The following is a 25,877-nucleotide window of genomic DNA, read 5'->3' as shown; positions in this document are numbered from 1 at the left end:
GTTTTTTTTTAAAGAGGAATTTCTAGGAAGTTTTATCTGCATTTTCCTACAGCCATTAACCCAACAGCTGAAGATTTGTGATGAAGTTGTAGCTCTCTGTTGGGACTAAGGCAGGTGTGATGCTTAGCTGGGAAAAGCTTTAGAAACCTGAGTTCATGATTCCAGACACTGATTTGTAGCAATAAATACTTTTTCAATAATAAATAATATGTGCCAATATTACACAGGTAATGGGTTTTTTTAAAAAAAATAAAATAAAAAAATTAACAATATCCATTTGTTTAAAGTTATTTGTTCAGATTGAGAGAACATGTCATTTTTTTGACAGCTTGCAAGATATTAATTAGGATGTGCCTGTAACATTTTAATCAACGTTGCCATACACAAACACACACACACACACACACACACACGTACTTTCATCTTACCTATCAACTGATAGAGAGGATTTTTGAATGGTTTCAACATCTTTCATTCTCATATACATATAAGAATGTTGACGAACATTTTTTTTGTAACCTTTAATTGATTTCAACCAGAAACATTCAATGGGAATAATAATAATTCAGGAATTAATGCTTAAGATTTTCAGGATGAATTAGTACAGTAGTGAGTAAAGGTTTGAAATTTCTTACTAATATTTGGTGGCAATGGAAAGCTACTTCTAGTAAAGGAGACTTAAAATGTCAATTAGAACAAAGCATGTTCATAATCAAATAAAAGACATTGCCCACCTGGGCATGTTGAAACCCACTGAAATGAATGGATATAAATACATGTAACAAGGTACAAGATCTCAAACATATTGATTATCAGGTTTATGAAAGAAAATTTGTTTTCTTTTTGAACAGTCTACAAAGGAGGACTGTAGTTGTGAAGATTTACATGGCTCAAATGGAAATTAAAAGAAATGGATGAATACATCACAATAAGGTATTCTTAGTATCAAAAAGATTTTTATACAGCCCCTCAGCAGTGCTTTCAGGTCAATTAAAAAAACCCAAATTCATTGTGTATTAATTGAAATTGAACAGAAATGTTTAACTAAACTGTGTTTTTGGTACCCTGTTTATTTACAGAGATATTTTCATGTAGAAAAGCAAATCTCCTTATAAAAAACTGAAAGAAATGTCCACATTTTAAAGAAATGGCAGCAATATAAATGTGCCATTTTATTAGTATAGTAAAAATGACCCCCCCCCCTCCACAGGTATTTCTTTCATTTGCCATATAAGCTAATGAAAATGTCACAAAGGGGAGGAAAAGTGATTTTCTCATGGACTTTTTGGGTACTAATTTTTGGCTTAAGAAGCAAGTTTCTACCCTGAGATAAATCCATCAGACTTCCCTGCTGATTTCTTCTTCTTCTGAAGCTATCAAAATTATAGCCACACAGACAATTTCGTCATATGATCTAAGCAGTGATCTTCTCTCCACAAGCCTCTCTGTAAGTTGTAGTGAGGGTTAAACTGATAAGTCAACTCAAACATTCTGGAGAAAAATATGTTAAGACTTCTAAACCTTTGCATTTGTGGGAAATGTTGGTGACTATAATGTTTCTCTTCCATGCTGCTTAGGGTTAGGTATTTATTTGAACAAGGCTAACTACAGATTCTTGAAAAATAAGGACTGCACAGGCAAAAGCATAAATCAAATCCTATTTTTAATTATTATTATTTTGATAAAAGCTGCCATGAATTGCTTGCTTCAAAATAAACCACAAGTATGTACTGGATTAAAATTAAAACAATTATTCAAAATCTGAACTTCATTACAATTACAGAATTTGCTGTAGTGGTCTTTTGAAAATGTTTGGCTATTTCAGAATACAATTGTTTTTCTCCTCCATAGGCGAAACCTCAGTTTAAAAGGCTTGAAAGTTGAGTTTTAAAAAATATATCACACATGCAATTTCGGCTGCAAAGGGGTGCTTCCTTTTTTATTCCAAAAAGGCATTTAATTTGTCTTTTTTTTCTTAAATCGTTTAAAGCAAATAATAGCCTCACAGTAATAAATCAGAGCTGAAAATAAATTATTTAGAAAAGGTTTCTTACATTTACATATCTTTTCAGGTGGAAAAAGAAAGAAAGATTTTGCTGAATTTCCCCAGGTTACATTGGTTAGAAAACAATTGCTACAACATAAAAATGAATGTGAACCAAAAAACAGAACACTAATCTCCTTTCAGAAAAGAAATCACAGCAAACACTTTAGGCACTTCCAAGTTTGATCCCAAAGATAATATTTTGCACAAAATTAATTGCATATAGAGATATATTTTTTTATTAAGTAAAAGATATAAATAGTGCTAGACAGGACCTTGAAAAAGGCAGTTTAAACCATTTTGCAGCATGTGCTTAAAACAAGATATTTTAAAAAGAAGTTTCTGAGCAAAAGGGGGAGAAGCGATGTCATGTGCCTGAATACATGAAGCAATACAAGAGTTTTCTCGCATTTGTAGCAAGTGCTTTTCTTTGCAAAGTCAAAATGAAATTTAGGACAATACTTTTTGAGTTCATTTTGTAACACCTCCCTTGTTGATCAAAGGCTTTCTGAGCATCCTGCAGCCCAGACACCCCTGTGTGTATGTACGAAAGCCTGGAAAAAGCAGAGCTCCGTGGAAACAATTGCTTACAAAGATCATTCAGATAGGTTTGTGCTTTAATAAAGAATATATCTAATTCACTTTTCTATTCCCATGTCAAAGCTGCACGATATTTCTGTTAAGTCACCTTCCTTCCTTCCCCAAACTTGCCTGGGTTTCTCTTAGAAAGCAAGTCAAGTATAATTACTTACAGGTGAGTTATTCCATCCTAATGAAATAGCTATATGAAACCAATGTTATGAATTGAAAGTTAGATGCCAGAAAGGAATTGATTTATTTCTCCAATGCTAACCCCTTCCTTTAAAACCATTTAACAACCATTCCCTCCTTTCCTCAATAGAAAAGAAATTAGGGCATAGAAGAAGGAAGGGGGGGGTATCACAAAGTCCACTTAAAAGCTAGATGAGTATAATTTAAGCGAGGATTTTTTTATTATTATTTTTAATAAAAAACCCCACATGCACACAAAGAAAAACAGACTTGAAAGGTTAAAAAGAGCTTTAAAGTTACAAAATGGGAGCCCCTTTCTCCTCAAAGCTCAATCTGTCTCACCCAGAATTTGCTAGCAACTCCTTGCTGCTTACCTTTTTAAACAAGTAGAAAGATTAATTTACTTTGGGTTTTTTAAAAAAGGTTTAGTTGGCTCCACCCACTATATTTCTGCAAACCCCCCCTTATTTCTTTTTTAACTATTTAAACACTGGGATGGAGTCTACCCAAACCCAGTCCCTGGACACACTGCATCAGAGACTGGGAAGTTGTTGTGAAAGTGAATTGGTGACTTCACAACACAGTCACACTCTCAGACACACAACCTCTGGCCACAAATGCCTCCTCCAAGCGGACATAAGGATCCGAGCAGCAGCTGTAAAATAAAATAAAATAAAATAAAATAAATGTTTGGTGAAAGTAACATTACCCTTTTGTTTAGTCAAAACTTGAAGACTTTACATTCTCTGCAGTGTTTTACAATACCCCAGGCTTGTGTGTTTTTTTGGGGGGGGGGTAAGGTGGGGGTGAGAGGAGGCAGTGGGGGAAGAAAGAAAGAAAGAAAGAAAAGGAAGGTTTTGTTTTGTTGCCTGTGTTTTATAACTTCTACCCAGAGTCCTTTCCTATTGATTTTCCGACACATGAAAGGGATTTTTTTTTTAAGAAAGAAACAACAACCCAAAAAAACCCCAGGCCTTCCCTGGGTAGGAAAAGGTGAAACCACCCACTCAGAAGGAATGCGGTGGCTGCAATTAGAAGCCAGGATTCAACAACAACGAGGAGATAGGGGGCAAGCGGGTCCCCCCCACCTCCCACAAACAAGGCATCTATTAAAACTCTCAAAAGCCATCAATACTAATCAATGAGACCAGTGGCTATTAACCATTTCACTGCCTGGTGCTTCCACCGCCCTTGCATGGTTAGATTTCCAAACACTCTCTCTCTCTCTCTTACTCTCTCACCCCCCCCCCCACTATCACACACTTTCACCCCCTCACACTCACTGAGTCCACCCTCTGCTGCCGCGCACACTTTCATGGCACAGAGGAAACCTGCAAGCCGTTTCATGTCGCCCTCCCCATCCACGCGCGCGAGGGCGCGCACCACACACATCCCCCAAACCGGATGGAGCGCACACACATGCAGAGAGAGTGAGAGAGCCATTAAGTGAAACCAGCTTCAAAAGGGGTCGTTAAAATGGGTCGCCGGTTGAGAAAAAAGGCAACTGGGGCTTGGTGGGGGCAGCGTGTGAACCGATCCCTCCAGCAGCAAGGCCAAAAGGAGGCGGAATGTGTGTCGGTGGGAAGAGGGATGGAGAGAGAGGGGGGGGGGCAAGGGCTTGCTTAGAAAGGGCAGCACCGAAGGGGTTAATCGATGCCCAGAGCCTGAAACAGAAGTGAAGGGAGTTTTCTTCTTTCTTTTTTTCTTTAGGTGGGGGGTGTAAAGAAAGGAAGGTAAAGACCTCCCCATTGGGGGGAGGGGAGGGAAGAGTAAAGAGGGAGTGAACATTGGACTCCTATTGGGGGGGGGGGGAGGTTTGCCCACAGAGACTTGAGGAAGGTTTGCGATTTGAGGAGTTGTTTTAGAATTAAAGGCATTATACTGAACGATCATCCCCAAAGCTCAGAGAAAGGGGGATGTATCGCCTGGGCATCTTTGATTTATTTTGTTTTGGGTTTTTTTTTTGCATTTAGGAGTGTTGCGTTTCATGCTGGATCATCGATACTGTAAAGAGTGACTTGCCTCTAGTTTATTAACTGGATAATGCCCCTCCCCAAATTCCAGATGTGCGTGTGGTTTGTGGGGAGGTCCAGAAAGCTAAAAGAAGGTGCATACTTTACGCAGGTCCTGGGTCTAAGCAGCCTTAGAGATGCGAGGAAGAGGAGGGGGGGTTAAACAGGGCTTTTTTTTGTCCTCGTTTTGCTTTGTGTACACTTACTAAATGCCTCATTCCCCCCTCCCTTTTTACACATCATTTTCACATTTCAGAAGGGCTCCCTCCCCAATTCTTCTCTCATACAGGTTTGCAGCACAGCAGCTTCAGCCTACCTCATGCCCAAATAAATGAAACAACAGACGCTGTTCTGTGGAGATATTTAATTTGAAGGTACCCTCTCCCCACCCCCCAAAAAATTATGGATCAGCAAATATTGATAGGAAATGCATCTGACACACTTGAGGTTGCCTGTATCTCACTGTCTTTGATTTATAGTAATCATTGGTTGAAAGAACTCTCAGATTCTACTCTCTATACTTTATTTCCAATCTAATCAGGAAAGGGTTTATTAAGAAAATAGCTCAGTATACACCCTATTATCGTAATTAATGGTATAACTAAGGACATGATTTGAGCGTGTAGGGCACACTTTAAAATCTTAAATGCACTGTTTGACAATTTTCTAAAATTTAATAAAAACGTCCCAGTCCCAGACATATTTTTTGGATGCAGGGCTAGCAATTTTGTGCTTATATTGTTTAAAAAGTAACAACCCGCATATTTAGTTACAACTTTCTAACATCCAACACTTATTTTTGCGACATAGTATTAAAATCATCTAATTCAGGAATACTGTCAGCAACATATGTACAAAGTATTCCCGCCATCCAGATACACACACACACACACACACACACACACACACTTGAATGACAGACGGTTCAAACAAAATGGTCACAATCCTGAAGTCAAAGAGTGTGGGAGGAAGACTAAGGTATATCCATTAATGTTACGAGTACCTGCTTTAAGTTGAGAAAGAATTTGGAAGACCACAACCATACTTTAGGGAAAGGGGGAAATTTGGCCAAACCTGTCAACTTTTACATATTAAATTATACATGATAGATCACAATATCCTATATAGCAACTTCTCCTCTCAATTTTTGCCCCCAAACCTGCAGTACCAACCCTGTGTTTTCTTGAGGTCTCCTCCTCTTCAAAATATTAACCATGTTTTTCAGCTGGCAGTTTTTGTACTGAGAAGCCCTCGCAATAATGAGTCAGGCATGAGTAAACATAATGTAATGTTCTCTCTCCCAAACTGATTTGGTAATTTAATTCACAATACGTTTCTCCCCTGCCCTGGCCCCAACCTTGCCCAACTATCTCCTTTCTGAGTCTAGCACCCATTCATAACTTTTTTATCTTTGCATCTAGAGTGAAGAGATGGGCGTTGCCTCATTTTGTACATTTTCTTTTCCACACTTCTTAATGGTGGGAGGTGGTTGAGCAGCAGCTATAGGTTTGTGCTGACCAGTGCAGCAGACAAATGAAAAAGGAAATAGAAACAAACTTTTTTTAAAAAAGAAGGCAATAAAAAAATAATGGTTAAAAGATATTAGTGTGGCAGGGGTCTCATTACAAAATCAGCCATGCCTGCCTGCCCTAGATTGAACAGTCATGAGGCCTTGAACTGAGGCAGATAGAGGAAAGCAAAAATCTGGAAACTCCGCCCTTATGACATCACATGGAAAGACCCTACGCTGGAGGGGGGGGGGGGGAGAAGAGGGCAGGAAAACAGTCTACATTTTCTGGAACAAAAACCCCAATGTGATCTCCACTCATAGCCTGGATGTATTCTGCAATTTTTTTAAAAAATTACAAAAAATAATCTGCATTTTAATAGATTTAGCTGCACTCCCAACATCATGCAAAGAGGGGGGGAAAGAGGAAAGATTTGAGTCCCCCCCCCTTGTGTAATTAGGTCTAGAACTGAAGAGGAAACTTCTTGAGCGTTTGAATAACTCTTTTAACTGGGAAGGTGGACGGGCAGAAAAGGAAGGAAGGAGAAAGCGGGAAACAATTATTTATTTGCGTCAAATGCATCCTGAAGTTCTCTTGCACAAACCCCATTTAGGTTTACCCAGAAGAAATTCTCTGCGGAGTGTGCCTTTTGTTAACAGATAAAAGGATTTTTGCAATCTCAATTTCTTGCATGAAAGAATATATGTTTTTTTGCTGTTGTTGCGGCAAACGTGATGGGAAAAGTAGGCTTTCTCTCCCTCCCTCACCCCCCGCGCCCCTTCCCCAGATTGTGAAGTTAGGAATTCGCTTTTGGAAATGCAAACCACCAATTTCCTCCTTAACCCCCTCCCCAACAACCACATGTGTCACTAACCATACAACTCTGTAGTAACAGTGCAGTCCTATGCACAATATTGAACCAACGGTGGAATCCGATGCTTTTACTCAGTTGTAAAGTTGCCATTGTTCCTTCCTTGTGAGTGTGTTTAGGATTGCAGGTTTTTTTTTAAAAAAAGACCTGGATTCCTTCAGATAGGATGTGCAGGCAGAAGAAGCAAAAGAATGAATGAATTAATAAAAAACAAGGACAGAGCCACCGTGAGAGTTTGGGCATTCTTTTTCAGTTTAGAAAGAACAGGGCAAATAGAAATTTGCACGTTTCCTGAGACTCCATACCAGGTTTAGGTTGCAGTTTCCTGCAGCCACACTTACCCGGGAGCCAGCCCCATTGAATTCAATGGGTCTGGCTTCTGAGAATCTATGTCGGGGACTGCTGAGCAGAAGGAGGGGGGGGGTCTGGAATGGGAAGCAATTCAAACCTTACCTGTTGCATTGTGAGGTTTAAAGAACAAAACTTTGTGGCATGCTGGACTCAGTTTGTCTCCTCCGCACAGAACACGCACACAAACATTGCATTGCAATTGCACAGAAAATATGAGAAGGAAAAGATATATACCCCCCCCAAAAATCGGAGGGGATCCAGGAGATGCGACAGCTGGCCTTTCACTCATGTTTTTCTCTTCCTCCCCCCTGCAGTAAAGTGACATCAGCTTCTCCCCCCCCCAAAAAAAAAAAACACTTCCTAAGAACGAACAAGTTATATGATTCTTGTTTGTGGCAATCTACTGCAGACTAAGGACCCCAGAACAGTTTCTGTTCTCTCCCCCCCCAAAAAAAAAACACTTTCAAATGTCTGCCATTTTGGATTCAGAAACGTTTCCTAACAGAAAGAAGAATCCTTCTTGAATTTCCCCGCCTCCCCCCCCGTCCCTCCCCGCCCTTTTGAATTCACGCCCTGCCTTAGATCAAACGTTTTTTTGCTGATTAACTGCACAATCAGGTCCCTGCAGATCAGGCAGCAGAATGTAGGGGAGAAAAGCAACCTTTTTTCCAGGGAACAATACCATTATTTCAGCTCCATTGGACAGGAATGCGAGATTTCACAGCTCAATGACCCTCATCATTCCCATCTCCCAAAAAGAGAGAGAGGGAATCCAACCCAAACCCCATTGCTTAAATGTCCCCACCCAATTTCAACCCAAAAAGCCCCCTCACATTTTGCTATACAGGGCAATCACACCCCCATTTTTTTGTTTTAGAAAAAATGCCATCAGACCTCAAAGGTGCAGCATTAAAAATTTTGCTTTCTGTTGTTGTTGTTTGAAACGGTCTATATCTTATTTGCCCAGGATGCTTAATTTACTTTTGTTGGGGGAAAGATATAGGCAGCAAAGACTGCAAGAATTTCAGATCAGATTTAAGCACCATTTGGGGTGAGGGAAAACATGCAAGCTAGTATTTTGGACAAAAGTACTCTCCCATGTCCCCATGCCATAAAATAGTCATCTGAAATAACTTTTTTTTTCTTATAGAAAAGATTTTAGTTCAGATTCACAATGTACAACACGACTGGATTTGCAAAGAGAATTGTTCGAAAAGGGGGAAAAATGCATTTCTGGAAATCAATTGGTTTTTGTTTGGGTTTTTTTTTTTAAAAAAAGAAATTGCACAATCCTTTCTATACATTCCTGGGTTCTGAACAAAATTAAATTGGATTGAAGCCTTGGAGGAATAATTGTATAGCCACGTGGAGGTATTGTTTTTAATGCTGGTCATAACTCTTTCAGCAGCAAGAAAAGTCAACAAACTTCTGAATTGTTGTGTTTCAAGCTTGCTTTTCTTTGTTTGTATAGAGAGCAGCCTTTTTATTAGAAAAGGGTTATGGGAAGACCTGAGCCCCTCCAAACTTTTAATATAATAATTATGCTTTCCATCATGCTTCATTATCAATTTTTGCAAAAGAAAATAAATTGAATGTTGGAAGAAGTATTGAAAAGACCGGCTATAAAGTAGAGCATCTAGTAGATTGCAATTGAAACGAATTTGGTCTTATTAGATTCTGCATGTCTGAAGTTAAACAGGCCAGCGACTGTTCTGTACAACTCGGTTGGGAGAGAGAGAAAAATCATTGTTTTCTTTTATAGAGTCAAAATTAAAGACAACAATGCTAACAGCTTAGCAATTTCTTTATTAACCATGTCGAATCTCTCTGAAGTTTGCCTTCTGGTACTGGGAGAGCAGGGGGGAATCACTTAGAAAAACAGTTACAATCTGTTTGGCAAAGGGAAAAAAAACATCCCTGTGACCACACCTCTTCGCTAAAAGCCGCTTGGAATTAAATGGCCCTCCAGACATCCACCCCTTCAAACAGGATAGGGAGAGGGAGCCTTAGAAAATAATATTTGTACAAGTTTTTTCTCTCTGTTCGCCTTTGATTTATCTGTTTACAACCGGGACCCCCTTAGTTGAAACACACACATGCACACACACACACACACACAAAAAAAAAATCAATGAAAATCTAGTTGAAGAAAAGGCGGGCAAAAAAAGTACAGGGAGAGAGAAGGGGGGGGAATTTGTGAATGGAAGAATGTGTTTGTGCATTCATTGTTAAAATAAAGAGTTGCTGTGACGCGACAGTCCGGGCCGGCCAATGGGAGATGGGATGATATTTTTAAATGTCCCCCGTGCCAGCCAATGGGAGAGGCGGTGGCAAAGACTAGCGCAAGGAAGGACCAATGGAGAGGGAAGTATGCTAATGGAGAATTTGGTCAGGCAGGAGGTGAATGTCAACTAGTCAAAGATGGAGGCTGGAGATGGGAAGCCATGAGGTTTGTACTGGAGGGTTTCTCCCCTCTCTCTTGTCTCTCTCTCTCTCGCGCTCCTTCCCTCCTTCTTCCCAGCTCCTCTCTCTTTCTTCCCTTCTCTCCCTCCCTTCGACGCCCACCCGCAGACCTGGACGGGGGAGAAGCCGGGAGACGCGAGCAGCCAGCCAGCCTCTTGCGCAAAAGCGCGCAGATGGAGTCCAGCCACCCCAAGGCGGGCCGCGGGCCGGGCGGGGAGAGCCGCGGGCCAAAAGTGCGCGGCTTGCCTCTTCGGCTCTCCTTTGGCCAACTTTTGCTCAGCCCACGGACTCGCCTCCTGGGATCCAAGTCTCTCTCTGTCTCCCCACCCCCACCGTCTCTGCTCCCCACCCACCTATCCACCCACCCACTTAGCAACCTACCCAGCGCCCCCTCTCCCACCCAGGTACCATTCATAATATATATATATCCAGTGGAGGGGAAACCTCTATCCTTCTTACATTGGTCTAGATCTGATATCTCTCTCTCTCTCTATCTCCCTGGCATCTCTGGTGGGTGCAATGATCCTTTCTCTTTTTTTCTGGAGCTGTTTTGTGAGTAGCATCCGGGTGACTGGGCGGAAATGGCGGGAGCTCAAGGCTAAAAAAAAAAGGGAAAAAAAGAGGAAAAGGGGGAGGTGCAGAGGGGGTGGGGAAGAGAAGAGGGATTGCAGGAAGCGGGGGGGGGGTTGGAGAGAGAGAGAGAGAGAGAGAGAGAGGGAGGAAGGGTTTTAATTCAGGGTGTTAGAAAATGAAAAATAAAAAGTGAAGCCGGAGGGATCGGGGCGCGCGCGTCTGAGTGAGTGACTCTCGTGTGGCCCGGGTGGGTGGGAGTGGGGGGGGGGGGAAGGCTCGGCCGCGATGGGGCAGCTAGGATGGTGGAGGGAGAGGCGAGGGAGGGTCTGCGCACAGTGGGGAGGGAGCGGGCAGAGAGAGGGAGGCGAGGAGGCAGAGGAAGCCCACCGGCCAGGCCTGAAGCGGAACGCTTCTTTCTTTTCTTTTTTTAAATGAATGTATTTTATATTTACGCTGAGGGTGGGGGAACTTGCGAGGTTTTTTTTTGTGACTGCACTTTTGCATCCCAGGTTTCTCTTTCCTTTCTTTTGGAGGGGTGTGTGTGTGTGTGTGTGTGTGTGTGCATGCGCGCCCGCGTGTGCTTTATTGTATGTTTCGCGTGTTTCCCCCCTCGCCCACTCTTTGGAGAAAACAAAACAAAACTCGTCTTAAAACCTGGAAAGCCAAAAAAAAAGAAGCGGAGAAAGTTCGGTCATGTGTTGCCTTCCCCTTTCCCCAACACCCTTCTTTTAATATTTATTTATTCATTCCTTCTCCTCCCGCCTTCCAGATCTGAAATCTGACTTTACAAGGAGGTAGGTGGGTGGCTTTGAATTGTACTCTACTCTTTCTCCTCCTTCCCCCACCCCGTTTCCTTTTTGTGTGTGTGGGGTGTGATGGGAAGAGTCATCCCATCCTGTTTCGGGACTTTTAAATTATGACTTTTTTTATATAAAAAAGTCTGTTTTCTTGTGCCTCCTTGGGGTTGAACCTTGCATTCTAAGAAGAAGAAAAACCATCGGATCATTTTTCTTTCGCGTTTCTTTTTGCCTTTCGACGAGGCTCCGCAATAACGTTACGAAAAAGAGTTGAGGTTGGGCTTTCTCGTCTGGGCGCGTGTGCTGGAATTTGTCGGGTTGTTCTCCTGGAGGAGTGAAAGAAAGATACCCCCCCCCCACACACGTCTTAATTTAGTCTCTGGGCGATCGGGAGACTCAAAAGTGTCCCGTTCCCCCAAGAAAAGTTTTTATTAAGGGTGTTTTGGAGCAACACACAGAGAGGGAGAGGCCGTAGGGGGACCCGCAGGATCGGGCCCGTCGTGCCTTTTAAATGCGTCTTTCGATGTCCCAAGCGCGGCGAAGCTGCAACTTTGCGCTTTAGAAAACCTCGGACGCGCGGAGAGGTCGGCAGTCTGGGCTTTGGGGGGCCGTTTCACCGATGTAAACATCCCTGAGATGGCAGGAGGGAGGTGGCCCTGGATCTGTAAAATGGGCATGGAGGGGGGAGCAAAGGAGAAGCCTAGATTTCTACCCCACCCCCCTCAGCAGTCACCCCCAAACCCCCCAAAACGTCGGTGGCAGGAAGTCTGGAAAGCGACTTGCGTTCGCTCGCTCTGCGCGCTTGGGAAGTTTTCATCGTCGCTGGGCGCCTGCAGGTCCCCAAGAACGAAGCTGGCAATGGTCACTCTTAATTCTTAGCTGAAAGGAAGTCCTTTTTCTTTTGCCTGGGAAAGAAAACGTGTTGTTCTTTTTCTTTTTTAGAGGGATGTGGGTTGCGCCCCCCCCCAAAGTAAACACACCAAGGCGATCTCGATTCTGTATTTATGCTGGTTGCGCATTTAAATCCCGTAGAACAGAAAAATCCTAACGCGCCGCTTCGGCGAGCGCCGAGATTTTTGAGGATCGACAGTCCGAGCGGTGCGCGCGGGTATTTTTTGACGGTAGTTCTTGCACTTTGCCCTAGTTCGGCGCAGGGTCCCCTATCCAGCGTGTGGTCTTCTCTTTTCTTACAGCATCCCTTCACGATCACGGTCCCAGGGCTGTTGGATTACGAAAGCTTCTTCCTCGAGTGGAAAATGCATCTTTACCTCCTCCTTGTCTAATTTTTAATTCCTCCTTCCACCTCTCTCTCTCTGTCTTTAAAACTCTCTAAAGTCTACAAAGTTGCTGCTTCCACTTTTCCTGCCAGTGCGCGGATCTCTTCCTGCAGCAAAGAGGCAATATAAATAAATGAAATGCCCTTAAGGAAACCAGGAACCCGGGATTAATTCAGCTGTCTGACTAATTTGCCCACCTCTGCCCTGTGAAAACTTGGTGCTGGCAATTTAGAAAGCAAACTATTAAAAAGTTTGGGACCGCTTTTTACTAGCTGGGACAAAACGGAAAAACCAAAACAAAACAAAATCACCCTTTCCTTGAATGAGTCTATTCAAGCCCCTTGCTAATGTCTTGATCTGGATGGAATTTTCTGCACAAGGCTATGAATGAAAGTATAAGGTTGGCTCCATGGGTTTTTATTTAAATTGTTTAACTTTTGTGTGGGAGGAGAGAGAGAGCACAGAGTCACTTGGTCATTTTGGCACTGATTAAACTTTCTAAAAGGTTGCTTTAGGCTGTATCCCACCCCCCTATCCCAGTATGAAATGGTTGAGAACAGAATTAGGTTCATATTTTTAAATACCTACTGTATTGAACTTCGGATATCCAGTTGCCAATAGCTGTTTTCATTACCATTAAGTATTTCAACAGAAAAATAGATGTGTTAGTACAATGTGTCTGTTTGCAATATATGTTTGTGGTGTATAGAATCTTGCATGTGTCTGCTCAAAAGTAAGTCCCATTGTTTTCACTAGGGCTCACTCTCAGGTAAGCGTGTACAGTATAGGACTGCAGCCTTATATGGTTAACAAAAAAAAACCCCAACTGCTTACAATAATGAGTCCTTTTATAAATGTTATATTTAGAACATCTATTTGGAGAAGAAAGCCTTAGCCCCTTCCTATGCACTTCTGCTGGAAGTAAATTCTGTTTACATCAGTGAGGCTTCTTCTTAGTAAATGATCTAGAGCCTGAACAGATGAATTTGATAGTCAGGAAACATTATTGATCCAAATAACCACCGTTAAAAGTTCCTAGTCTAATAGCGTCTTTTACTTAATGACACACCAGCCTCTCGCATTTGCTTTATATTGCTATCTGGAGAATGTTTGATGGGGAAAGCTCATCATCCTTATTTTTATTCCTCCTATTCCTTTTATCCAGCATAATGCTGCTTAAGTAGTTTTTCATTATTATTTTTTTTTTTTTTAAAAAGCAGCAAAGATGTCCCTGATTTATATTCTGGAAGAACTGCTTATTTTTTATTTTATTTTTTTAAGTATTGCAAACATGATGAAGAAGATTTCCCCACTGTATCCAGGTGGTTGATATTGTTTGTGTGTGTGTGTGTGTGTGTGTTGTTTGCTGTTTCCTTTTTGCCATGGATCTGTTTTAAAGGAAAATCTCACCTGGAAAAAAACACACACACGCCTCCCTCCGAGAAGTCCCTTGTGCCTAGTGGGAACACTTGCTGTCCGAAGCCCTTCTTCTGTTGTACTACTGGCAGTTATGATTAGCAGTGCAATATTAAAAGGGCATTGGCTGGCAGATACAGACCCTCCCCTCTCTCCAGAATGGCCAACTGTAGGGATCAGGCTTCCTCCAGAGTATTTATGCATATGTGTGTGTTGGGGGGGGGGGGAAAGAATATTAAGATTTGTTGCATGTAAGTATGTCAATGGAACCAGGACTCTAGCGTGCAACACCCCCCCCCCACAAAAAAACCCTTTTATGTGTTCTGTTTATTGTGTAGGATTCCAAAGGGGAATTGGGACACCTTGTGCTTTAATTCCCACCCACCTTTCTGTTGTGCCTCTCGTTAAAATGTTAATAATAGCGGTTCCTTCCCTGTAACGGTGTATTGATAAATGCTGTGTATGTTAAGATAGCCAACCATCTGCTTTGTATGTGGCTGGATTTTAAATGCTGTTGTTTTTGATTTGCATGGTGTTTGTTTTGCTTTTTAAAAAAATTATATATATATATATATATATATATATATATATATATATATGGGGTGTGTGTGCTCTGGTGGTGTACTCTTTAAAATATACTGTAATTGTGCAAACGCTCTTCGGAATGATTCCGGGCTGGGTTTTTATAGGGTGGCACATTCTTTACAATACCACACGCAAACCAATTGTTTTATTATTCCACATCCTGTAGGCATATAGACAGGTCTCTTTGGGGAAATGCTGTGGATTCCGCAACATTGTTCACAACACATTCAAAGTCCTCTTTTTTTTAGTTTTCAAATGTTTGTGATGCTGAATTGGGGGAAGAGGTAGAGGGGGGCTTCAGTGTAATTGGGTCATTTTAGAAAATGTTGGGGGAAAGGCTGATGAAAACAAATCAGCTGGGAATGTATTCACTATTTATTTGCAATAATGTTTGACTTCTTCAGTCCAGAGCCTGCCTATTGAACTGAAATGTGCATATTCTGCAGCGTACGGTATAAAGTTAAAGAGAGGATCCCCATAACCCTTCCTCCTGGTCTCATTCCATAACTTTCACTGCAATCTTGTGTTATGTTTACTTGGAAACAAGTCCCCAAAAGCTCAAAATTACATCCTTTCAGATTTGTGCATTGGGTTGCAGTAATAGACATGATTTAAAATAAAAATATGCACACCCAAACATAGCTGATAACCTAGGAATTTGAAGTAGCTTTCCACCCACCCAGCCCTTTGCAACAGAGAAAATTAATGGTATATGCACCTCCATTGCCTATGTTACAGCTGAGTCCTGTTTTCCTGTAGTCCGTACGAAAGAAAAGATACACAATTAATCTGCTTTTCTGTGTGTTTGTGTCCTTGCTCTAACCTTGACTAATGATGATCTCAGATAAAACTTGAAATCATTCTGATTTTGATTTTGTTGGGGATCGCCAGCCCTGCCAGTTATTGTGTTGCGACTATCTCTTGTATTAACAAATCCTTGTTTTGTTTTGTTTTTAAAAAGGTGTGTGTGTGAAATCCGAGGTTAGCTGGATACAATGCCGTTGGTGGGCTGCTGGGACCGTTGGCTCTGACAGTGTTGCACTACTGTCTTCACAAATTAAGCAGTGCAATAATATTGTCAAAGCATTTGGTTCCAGTCCTTGTACATCCTTGCTTAATTATGACCAGCCCAGTGTTGCAGCACACTCTTCACTTTGCTGGTTGCTGAATCCTATTTTAGCAAGACAAAACATCCCTGTCCCTCCCCTTTGAGTTCTGAGGACTTCCTTCTTGTTTAAAAGCTTGATAATGGTATTTTTTGATGGGGGAATCTAATATGAAACCTGGTCCAAAATGATGAAAGCACCCAGTTTTTATTTTAATTTATGTTAAGAGGGTAATTTGTTCCTATTAGGTTTCTGGTTCTTGGTATGGCAGTATACAACTGTAGGTGTTTGTTTGTGTCCAAAGACAGTGCAAATGGTCAGGCTACTGTAAAATACCACTTTTCAGAACCAGCCCTTGACTTAGCTAGGTCTGCCTTGTCTTCCTGTGTTTTGTTCCAGGGAGATCTGAATGAATTTGGTGAAGAGATATAGTCTTTTCATAAGGAAAGCAAAATCTGTATCTCACAGAGTTTTGATTCTCTGGTGGCTGCTTTCAAAGTTCCCTTTTAGTGACGTTTGACAAGCAGATAGGCTTTCTATTTATTTGTTTTTTAAAAGTGGAAATATTAGTGAGGTCAAAATAATCGAAAAATCCTCCTTTTCTAAACAAAACAAAACCTATCCTGTAAATAGAGGTGCTACGTACATAACAGGATCTATGTGCAATGAAAATCTGTGGTTTTTTTTCAACAATCTGGGATGTTTATCTGAATCTTAGAGGCTTATAAACAGCAACGTGGTGTTAAGAATCGGTCTCTCTTCATTAACAATAAGTTGGAGATGGTCACTGAAATGGCTTCGACTGGCGGTGGAATGTTTTTGAACAGCTAGGAAGGGGGGAAAGGGGCATTGGAAGTTTGGAAGTTGGGGGTGGGGAGAGAAGAGGGACCCTTTTTGTATAACTTCTGAAAGAGAGAAGGGAGAGGGGTGGAAAGAGAGATGCGGTAATGCTGGAAATCGGATCTTTGTGGGTTTGCCTTCTGGCTGGAATGTGCAGATAGACCATTTCCAGAAGAAATTAGAGCATCTTTTTTCTATCGTTTGTGCTGCATCTTTAGCGTAGGGCAGAGGTGAGGAACCTGTGCCCCCTCCAGCTGTTCTTGTATTGCAAATACCATTTTCCCTGACCCATTGGCCGTGCTGACTGGGGCTGGTGAGAGTTGCAGCCCAGCAACTTCTGAAGGGACACAGGTTGCCCCACCTCTGGCTTAAGAGAGTTGTGTGTGTTGCTCTGTCAGAATCCGCAAATGCTTTAGCGGTGATCTTTGCCAGCCATGCTTTTCTGTTTCTGCATATGATGTCAGGGGTCAGACATCTTCCTCTTTGAGATCAGTATCCTGAAGGGGAATCTATGGGACCAAAGTGTCAGCGGGGCTTGTTTTCGAAAAAGGATTCGTCCGGAAAGGCATCAGATCTTGTGTGCAACCTGTTGTCTCCCATTTTTGTTATTTCACTGTCTGGCAAGGGCTGCAATCCATCCCATGCTTACCTGTGAGTAAAGCCCACTGAAGCCAGTAGGTCTGAACTTCCAAGTAAACGTACCTTGGACTAAACTTTGCTTTGAGGTACACATCACGTTCCGGGTAAAACTGGTCTGAAAAATAACAGCTTGCTTTGCACCTAAGGAGTTTTCTTTCCCTTTTACCATCCCAGTCCTGGATTGGCTATTAAAACTTGGATTTTGGCACGTAGGAATTTCCAGCCCTTTGCCTAGCACACCCTCAGCAGAGAATGCGCTTTTGCATTCCTTTTATCTTCAGTCATTGCTTTGTTGCCATAGGTATGCTGCACTCTGTCTCGACTCATAATCATACTTATCAGTTAGCAGTTTTAAAGCACTTTTCTCTATTCCAGCCTCCCTTATACCTAGTGTACTCCAGCTCAGGGGTGAGGAACCTGTAGCCCTCCAGCTTTTGCTGAACTACAGTTCCCATCCTCCCTGACCATTAGGCATGCTGGCTGGTCCCCTTTCTGCTCTATAATTGGACTGCATCTCCAATCAGCTGTGGGCTGGTGGGAGTCATAGGTTGCATCCACACAATGCATTTAAAGCACTTTGGTACCACTTTCAAAAGTCATGGCTTCCCTGCCGTTAAATGTTAGGAGCTGGAGTTCCTAGAGTGGTTTAGCAACCACTCCTCCCCAGGGAACTGTATCTGTGTGAGTGGAATGGGGGGAACGCGACGAATTCCTAACAACTCTCAGCACCCATAACAAAACAACAGCTCCCAGAATCCTTTGGGGGAAGCCATGACTGTTTACAGTGGCATGCTATACATGTGAATGTGGCCTCAAGTTAAGTTTTGGGACCAAGGAGGGATTTTGGTTGTAACATTTTAAGTCCCACACTCTTAACCACGAAACCCCACTGTTTTTTTAGGGTCAGTAGGTTAAGATATCTCCACGGAGGGAAGCAAAATGGGTGGGTGGGGAGGTTTCCTAAAGGTCTTTCTGGAAATGGTCGCATGCCGCTGTTAGAAGTGAAACCTCTTTTTTGGGGGTTCTTTTTAGGTACGGGTTTCAAACACTTCTATTCAGTTCAGGGGTGGAGAACATCAGGCCTGGGAGCTGAGGCGGCCCCCAGGCCTCTCTTATGCGGCCCTCAGCAACCAGGCCACACCCCTGGTGACTTTGAGCTCTGATAATTTGCCCCCCCCCCTCTCTCTGCTGACTTGAAGACAGAGAGGGCTGCTTGAGTGTAGAAAGTAATCATAAAATTCACATTCATTGCCCCACACATTTTTGCTCCTTAACCCAGGCCGCCACTGGCAAGCGGCCCCCGTAAGAGAATGTGGCCCTCAGCCTGAAAAGCGTTCCCTGCTCTCTGCTAGGCCTGTTTGCACCCATCTGCCCCGTCTCGCCTCGCAAGGCACCCCCACTGCCCTTGTTGATACGTGGCGTGTTGCACATACCTGAGTAGGCCTCCCCTTCCTAGCAGTTGACAAACTGGTCTGGCTGAGTCACGATTGGAAGGGGAGCGAAGCGGGAAGGAAGCAGAATAGAAATGCCCAGGAAATAATGGGCAGGTAGTTTATACAGGTCGCAGAATCGCTCTTTCCTAGCTTCAGATTTATGTGCTTAGTATATATAAACACCTTGCAGAGCCTTGATGGATTTAGCATTGATTTGATCTATGCTGGAAGGCTCTGGGATTCTATTATTATTATTATTATTATTATTATTATTATTATTATTATTATTACTATTATATGAGTCATAATAATACGACAAAAGCTTGTCTCTTGTGGGAGTATATAGAAGCTGGGAGTATTCCTAATGTATCTAGAAAAGAGACTTTTCTAGTCCAGTTTAGTGGGAGATGGAGGTGGGGGGTTGTTAGGAAACAAGGCCTTTGCAGAAATGGAAATGTGGATGTTTTTGGAGCTGGTGTGTTCCTTTTTTTTTTTTTTAAGTGGAACAAAGTTCATCTGTTCTGCTTTGCTGCCAGACTCAAAACACGAGAGAGATTGTCTGTAACCTCCTTTTCCAACCGGGTGCCCTCTATAGATGCTTCGGACTACGAAGGCCATGTTGACTGGGACTGATGGGAGTTGTAGTCGAAAACTGGTGGGAGACAGCTGGAGAGTCTGAGTAGGGCTTTCTTTGTCTCTCTGTCTCTCTGTGTGTGTTTGTGTGTGGTATGAAGTCTTTCCTACCTTAAAAAAAAAAAAAGGTGCAGCAGTAGGTGCTTTGAATTTTTTCACCGTGCCCCTTAAACCCCGAGCCTCAATGATTCATTGAGAAAGTGCATTCCAAGAAGCTGCAACTCTTGGGAGTGACTCTGAAAAAAATTATATATCGTGGTGTGTGTTTTAAATAAAAAAAAAATTTAAAAAAGGGAAAATGCAGGAGGGAACCGGATCTCCTTTTGAGAGGGGTGTCTGTTGGGGGAGGAGAAGGCTTCCTGAGACACTCTGAAGATGGAGGTTCTGCATTCCAGAGGTGGCTTATTTCTGACCCTGGCTAGCCAAGGAATTTCACAGTGAACAGGAGAAGGGGTGGGATTCTTGGTTGGGAGAGAGAGAGGCGAATGGGAGGGGCGCGAGGGGCTTCAGACGCAAAGGGCCCCCCTCCTGGAGTCTATTTACAAAGGAAACTCTCTCTGTGTGTGTGTGTCCATGTCTGTGTGTGTGCTGGCACACACACGTGTGTGCCTGCAACATTCCTAGATTTGTGTCCAATTTGGCAGTGGACATCAGGGGGGGCTTCTTGGAATGCAAGGAATCAAATCCGCCTGAGGTGGCAAAGGGTGATGGAACCGCTTCCATCCTGTTATTGCATAAACTTGTTAAAGAGAACCCCTCTCTTCTCTCTCATTTTTAAAAAAGGGGCATGCGTAGGATATCAGTTCTTGCTGAGGAAGGTTTGGCTGTGTGTGTTTTTGTGAAGTTTTGACCTGCCTACACAGCTTATTGGGATGGCGGATGAAATCAGATGGATGACACGCACACATATATATTCAGGAGCAAAATGGTGTTTGTTTGGCGGCTGTCTTCATCATCCTGTCCCTCCACCGAGGAGGACATACTTTCTCTCTGAGTCATTGCAGTGGCCAGATTCTTGCCTTTAAAAAAAAAATCACGCACATGGGTGGTTTGTGGAGAGAAGGGAGGTTTCGGCATGAGGGAGGGAGGAGACCTGTTCCTTTCTTTAGACTGAGTTTCCATTGTGGGGGGGAAAGGTGGGACGTGAAACAGAACGGCTGCGTAGTAGCAATATTGTTAACTAGCGCTAGGAGTGCCCAGCGCTGCGTGGGAATTGGTCGAAACCCCCCAAATTTTGTAGTTTTAAAAAACGGGATAGTGTAATTTGCGAGTTTTAGGGCTCATGCAAACACGCGCTAACCCAAGGCTCTTAGCTGGGGAACATCTTTCATGGCTCTGAATCAATTTGTTTTTGTCTCTGTGTGTGGAAGCTAATGCTTAATAAGGGTTAATTTGGTCGCCATCTTGATTCAAAATGGCGTCCGGCATCCAAACGTTGACAAAGACTGCTGGCCCCACCTTGAGAATGTTAGAAACTCAGATATACAAGCTAATCACAAAATGCTACCTTAAACCTAGGTTGCGGTTGCCATTACGGAATGTCTGGGTGCCATATATTTTTTTCTGAGACATTAATAATAATAATAATCTCATTTTTATACCACTGTATATTTTAAAGAAATAATCTCAGAGCAGGTTACAACACATTAAAACAACAAATCAAACAATGCAGACTAAAACAAATTCAAGCTTTAAGGAAAATATTTCAGATCCTTCTCTAAGTGAAATTTTGCTTTGCCCATGTTTGTTTACCTACTTAATTTATAGAGCTGCCTCATAGCAGAAGTACTCTAGGAAGGCAGGGTGGTATAGTGGTTAGAGCAGAGCTTTCCAAACTCTGTGTCACGACATGTTAGTGTGTCAGACGAATGCTCCCTGTGTTCCTCCCAGACTGGAACTGGGTTAGTTCAATGTCCAGTTTGCTAGTAAAAATGAATTACTGTGTCATGAAATGATGCAAGTCTAAAAAGTGTGTCACCGACATGAAAAGCTGGAAAAGCTCTAGGTTAGTGTGTTGGACTAGGATCTGGGTGATCAGGGCTCAAATCTTCACTCAGTCATGAAGCTCACTGTGTAACCTTGGAGTGAGTTGCCGCCTCCTAACCTACCTCACAGAGTTGTTGTAGGGATTAATTGAGGAGGGTGGAGTGTGGGAAATAAATTGAATAAATAAGCTTACCTGCTTATGACAGCTAGAGGGGCCAGCCAGGTGGAGATGTCAGTCGTTAACCTGGCACCCAGAGATCTCCACGTGGTCACAATTGTACCCGCGCCAGTTGCAAAACGTGTCTCATGCCTGACTAATTTCTAACACTGCTCGAGAGGTGTCCGAACCAATAGAGAACAGATTAGCAGACAGACAAACAGACAGAGACCACTTTCCAAAATAGATAGTAAGGTAAAGGGACCCCTGACCGTTAGGTCCAGTCGTGGATGACTCTGGGGTTGCGGCGCTCATCTCGCTTTATTGGCCGAGGGAGCCGGCGTACAGCTTCAGGGTCATGTGGCCAGCATGACTAAGCCGCTTCTGGCAAACCAGAGCAGCGCACGGAAACGCCGTTTACCTTCCCGCTGGAGTGGTCCCTATTTATCTACTTGCACTTTGACGTGCTTTTGAACTGCTAGGTTGGCAGGAGCAGGGACCAAGCAACAGGAGCTCAACCCGTCACGGGGATTCGAACCGCCGAATAAGTTCAGTGATAATCCCCAATCTTATCCTGCTTTCAGCCTGATGTAACAGTATTTCTAGCATTTGTTTATTTTATTTATTAAAAGAAGAAAATTTTAAAGTGTTTTTATTTATTTTATAGGGACGCAGGTGGAGCTGTGGGTTAAACCACAGAGCCTAGGACTTGCCGATCAGAAGGTCGGCGGTTCGAATCCCCGCAACGGGGCAAGCTCCCGTTGCTCGGTCCCTGCTCCTGCCAACCTAGCAGTTCAAAAGCACCTCAAAGTGCAAGTAGATAAATAGGTACCACTCCAGCGGGAAGGTAAACGGCGTTTCTGCGCACTGCTCTGGTTCGCCAGAAGCGGCTTAGTCATGCTGGCCACATGACCCGGAAGCTGAACGCCAGCTCCTTTGGCCAATAAAGCGAGATGAGCGCCGCAACCCCAGAGTCCGTCACGACTGGACCTAATGGTCAGGGGTCCCTTTACCTTTACCTTTACTCCCAGTTCCTAGTCTAGTGCTCTAACCACTGCACAGCACTGGCTCACATGTGCTGTGCTGCTATACGGTCCTTTCCAAAGTCTTTCGGAATTTTGGCTGTTTGTCTGATGGGGTGATATGTGAGGGATCAGCAACGTGGTGTATTTCAGATGTTGTTGGACTCAAGCTCCCATCATCTCTGACCAGAGGCTGTGCTAGCTGGGGCTGATGAGAGTTGCAGCCCAACAACATCTGGAGGGGTGGACCATGCTGCCTGTCCCTGATCTGTGCAGTGCTCTCAATCTTCCAGCCCAGAGTTGTTGTTTTCAGTGACAGAAATCAGTGCTGGGAAAAGGACCAAGTGTGGGGTTTCCTAGAAACTTTATACTAGGAATCCCGGGGTTCTCTCCCAAAGTCTGGAAGCTGGCACCTATTGAAATGCAAAACATTTTCCTAGGCAGGGATGGAATCTTAATAGACAATTCATGCGTCACGCTTGTTAACTGCAAAATACTCTCACAGATCCCGAGCAAAATGTACGCTTTGCACCCACGGCAATAAGAACCATAGCTGTTAACGTTTCCGAATAGGATTCCTTGCAAGAAAAGGGAAAAGTTGACAGCTGTGATAAGAACTGTGCCGTAAACACAGATTGAAAGCGCGTTCAGAATACCCCTGTCTGGGAATGATGGGAGTTGTAGCACAAAACCCTCTAGAGGGCACCAGGTTGGGGAATGCTGGCATAGTTTTTGTTTGTGGTGGGGAGTGATTAGAATGTTGGGAGTTGGAATGGGAAGATCCGAGTTCAAATCGTCCCTCAGTCATGAAGCACGCTTAGGTGAGCTTGGTCAACTTATTACTAGCTTTGCAGGGTAAAGGATAAAATGGAAGTGGAAGGACAACATGCACCAAGGATGTTTGGATGTTAAGCTTGTTGTGGTCTTTTTGTTTTCACTAGCCAGGGATTTGGTGCAAATGTCATATATTTAGAATTTTTAAAAATTCAGCCTTGGAACTAGTTCTGAGCATCCAAACTGAACAGAACTCCCAATCCTTTCACGCAAAATTCTGCTTCTGGTTTCACCAGTATGGTTCCTTTCACCAATATAATTTAGGGTGTGTGCATGGAATCATTTTGTTGCTGCTATTGTTAAAGGGACGCGGTGGCGCTGTGGGTTAAACCCCAGAGCCTAGGACTTGCCAATCAGAAGGTCGGCGGTTCAAATTCCTGTGACGGGCTGAGCTCCCGTTGCTTGGTCCCTGTTCCTGCCAACCTAGCAGTTCGAAAGCACACCAGCGCAAGTAGATAAATAGGTACTGCTCTGGTGGGAAGGTAAACGGCATTTCTGTGCGCTGCTCTGGTTCGCCAGAAGCAGCTTGGTCATGCTGGCCACATGACCTGAAAGCTGTCTGCAGACAAACGCCGGCTCCCTCGGCCCATAAAGTGAGATGAGCGCCGCAACCCCAAAGTCAGTTACAACTGGACCTAATGGTCCCTTTACCTTTACCTATTGCTAAATATATTAGGGGGGTGGAAATCTTTGCTGCTCTACAACAGACTACTAATTCATAGAGCCACCAGCCATTCCAGAATCCACCGTCTGCCTGAGTAGACCATTCCTTGGAGGAATGGCAGGATGCTCATGCAATAAATAAAGACATCCCCTCCTTTTTTAGCCACGCTTTAACCAAAGTTTGTGAGCTGTAAGTGGTGTTTAAAAGCTTTTGAAAGGCTACTACTAGAAATCTCCAAGATGTGCCCCTAACATGTGGAAGGAATGTGTGTGTCTGAGTTTCCTTTGGGTATCATAATTAAGGTCACTTGATGCTGGTTAATTGCATTATTACTTTTATTTCAATTTCTTTCCTGCCCTTCAGTGTAAAGTCCCAGCAATTAAAAAACACCAAATTAAAAACAGTGCATTGATTATTTTGTTTATTTATTTATTAAAATATATATATATTTATATCCTGCTATCCACCAACAAGTATCAAATCACTTTGCAACGGTTATGCCTAAAACCATGTAAACATGTTAAAAACCACAAATCAGCTAAAAATTTTAGAAAGATGTATTCTTAATTGGCTGCCTAAGACTGGCAGAATAGAAACATTTTCAGCGGGCATTTAAATGTTGAAACAGAAGACGCCGACTTAATCTCTACCTGGCAGAGTATTCCATAATTTAAAACAAGTGATGCACATTTAGTGATCATTTGGGTGGGCTGTTTCCCTCCCCTTATTAATTAAATTTCTATCCCAGCCATCCTCTCAAAGGAGCCCAAGGTGGCAAACACACAAGTTATAAAATAAATAGGTAAAGGGACCCCTGACCATTAGGTCCAGTTGTGGCCGACTCTGGGGTTGCGGCGCTCATCTCGCTTTACTGGCCGACGGAGCCGGCGTACAGCTTCCAGGTCATGTGGCCAGCATGACTAAGCCGCTTCCGGCGAACCAGAGCAGCGCACGGAAACGCCGTTTACCTTCCCACTGGAGTGGTACCTATTTATCTACTTGCACTTTGACGTGCTTTCGAACTGCTAGGTTGGCAGGAGCAGGGACCGAGCAACGGGAGCTTACCCCGTTGCGGGGATTCGAACCGCCGACCTTCTGATCGGCAAGTCCTAGGCTCTGTGGTTTAACCCACGGCTCCACCTGCGTCCCTATAAAATAAATAAAAACACTTTAAAATTTTCTTCTTTTAATAAATAAAATAAACAAATGCTAGAAACACTGTTACATCAGGCTGAAAGCAGGATAAGATTGGGCATTATCACTGAACTTATTCCAAAACATTGCAAAAACAAAACAAAACCAATTCCCCCAGAAACCTTTTAGGCTGGTTCATATGTATTCTTTTGTAATAAGTTAGCTCAGCTATAGTGACTAGGGACCAAATTTTCTCAGTTCATTTAGATATAGTGGGAGATGAAAAAAGAGAGAAAAAGAACAATTTCATAGAATTGGAAGGGACCCTGGTGACCATCGAGTCCAACCCCTTGCAATACAGGATTATGCAGCTGTCCTATACGGGGGTTCAAACCTGCAACCTTGGCATTACTGGCACCACGCTCTAACCAACAGAGCTATTCAGTGGTTTACAGCTTTTAAAAGAGGTAAGGGCAGGTCCACACATTAGATTTAAAGCACACCTAATGCACGTTCAAAACTCATGGCTTACCCCAAGGAATCCTGGGAACTCTTAGTTTGTTAAAGGGCCTGAAAATTGCAGAGGCAGATTTAGGGAGGCGTTACTGGTATTGGCACACTGGGCGCCGAAAGACGTTGCCATCATGATGTAATAAATGCGTAGATCGGAAGGTGAGGGATGGGGCCCTGCCAAATTTTGGGCTTGCACAAGGCACCGCTGAAATTTGCAAACCTAAACTCCGTCCCTGAGAACTGTATCT

The 25,877-nt window shown here is 43.1% G+C and overlaps 2 long non-coding RNA genes across 2 annotated transcripts; both read right to left on the bottom strand.

Annotated features, from left to right (window-relative positions):
* Nucleotides 1-12,378: 12,378 nt before the first annotated feature.
* LOC310834357 lies at nucleotides 12,379-17,732 on the bottom strand. The gene is made up of 2 exons (XR_014559221.1): nucleotides 17,317-17,732; nucleotides 12,379-12,774 (listed from the first exon to the last, which is right to left on the bottom strand). It is a non-coding gene; the product is annotated as an uncharacterized lncRNA (long non-coding RNA).
* A 1,064-nt stretch (nucleotides 17,733-18,796) lies between these two features.
* Nucleotides 18,797-25,577, bottom strand: LOC310834332. Its single transcript, XR_014559196.1, has 4 exons — nucleotides 25,152-25,577; nucleotides 23,976-24,796; nucleotides 22,145-23,611; nucleotides 18,797-21,258 (listed from the first exon to the last, which is right to left on the bottom strand). It is a non-coding gene; the product is annotated as an uncharacterized lncRNA (long non-coding RNA).
* Nucleotides 25,578-25,877: the final 300 nt, after the last annotated feature.

The sequence above is a fragment of the Podarcis gaigeae genome (assembly GCF_964106915.1).
Source record: "Podarcis gaigeae genome assembly, chromosome: 16".
Classification (NCBI taxonomy): Eukaryota; Metazoa; Chordata; class Lepidosauria; order Squamata; family Lacertidae; genus Podarcis; species Podarcis gaigeae.
Note: the sequence above shows the minus strand (reverse complement) of the source record. Positions and strands in the feature narration are given on the sequence as shown.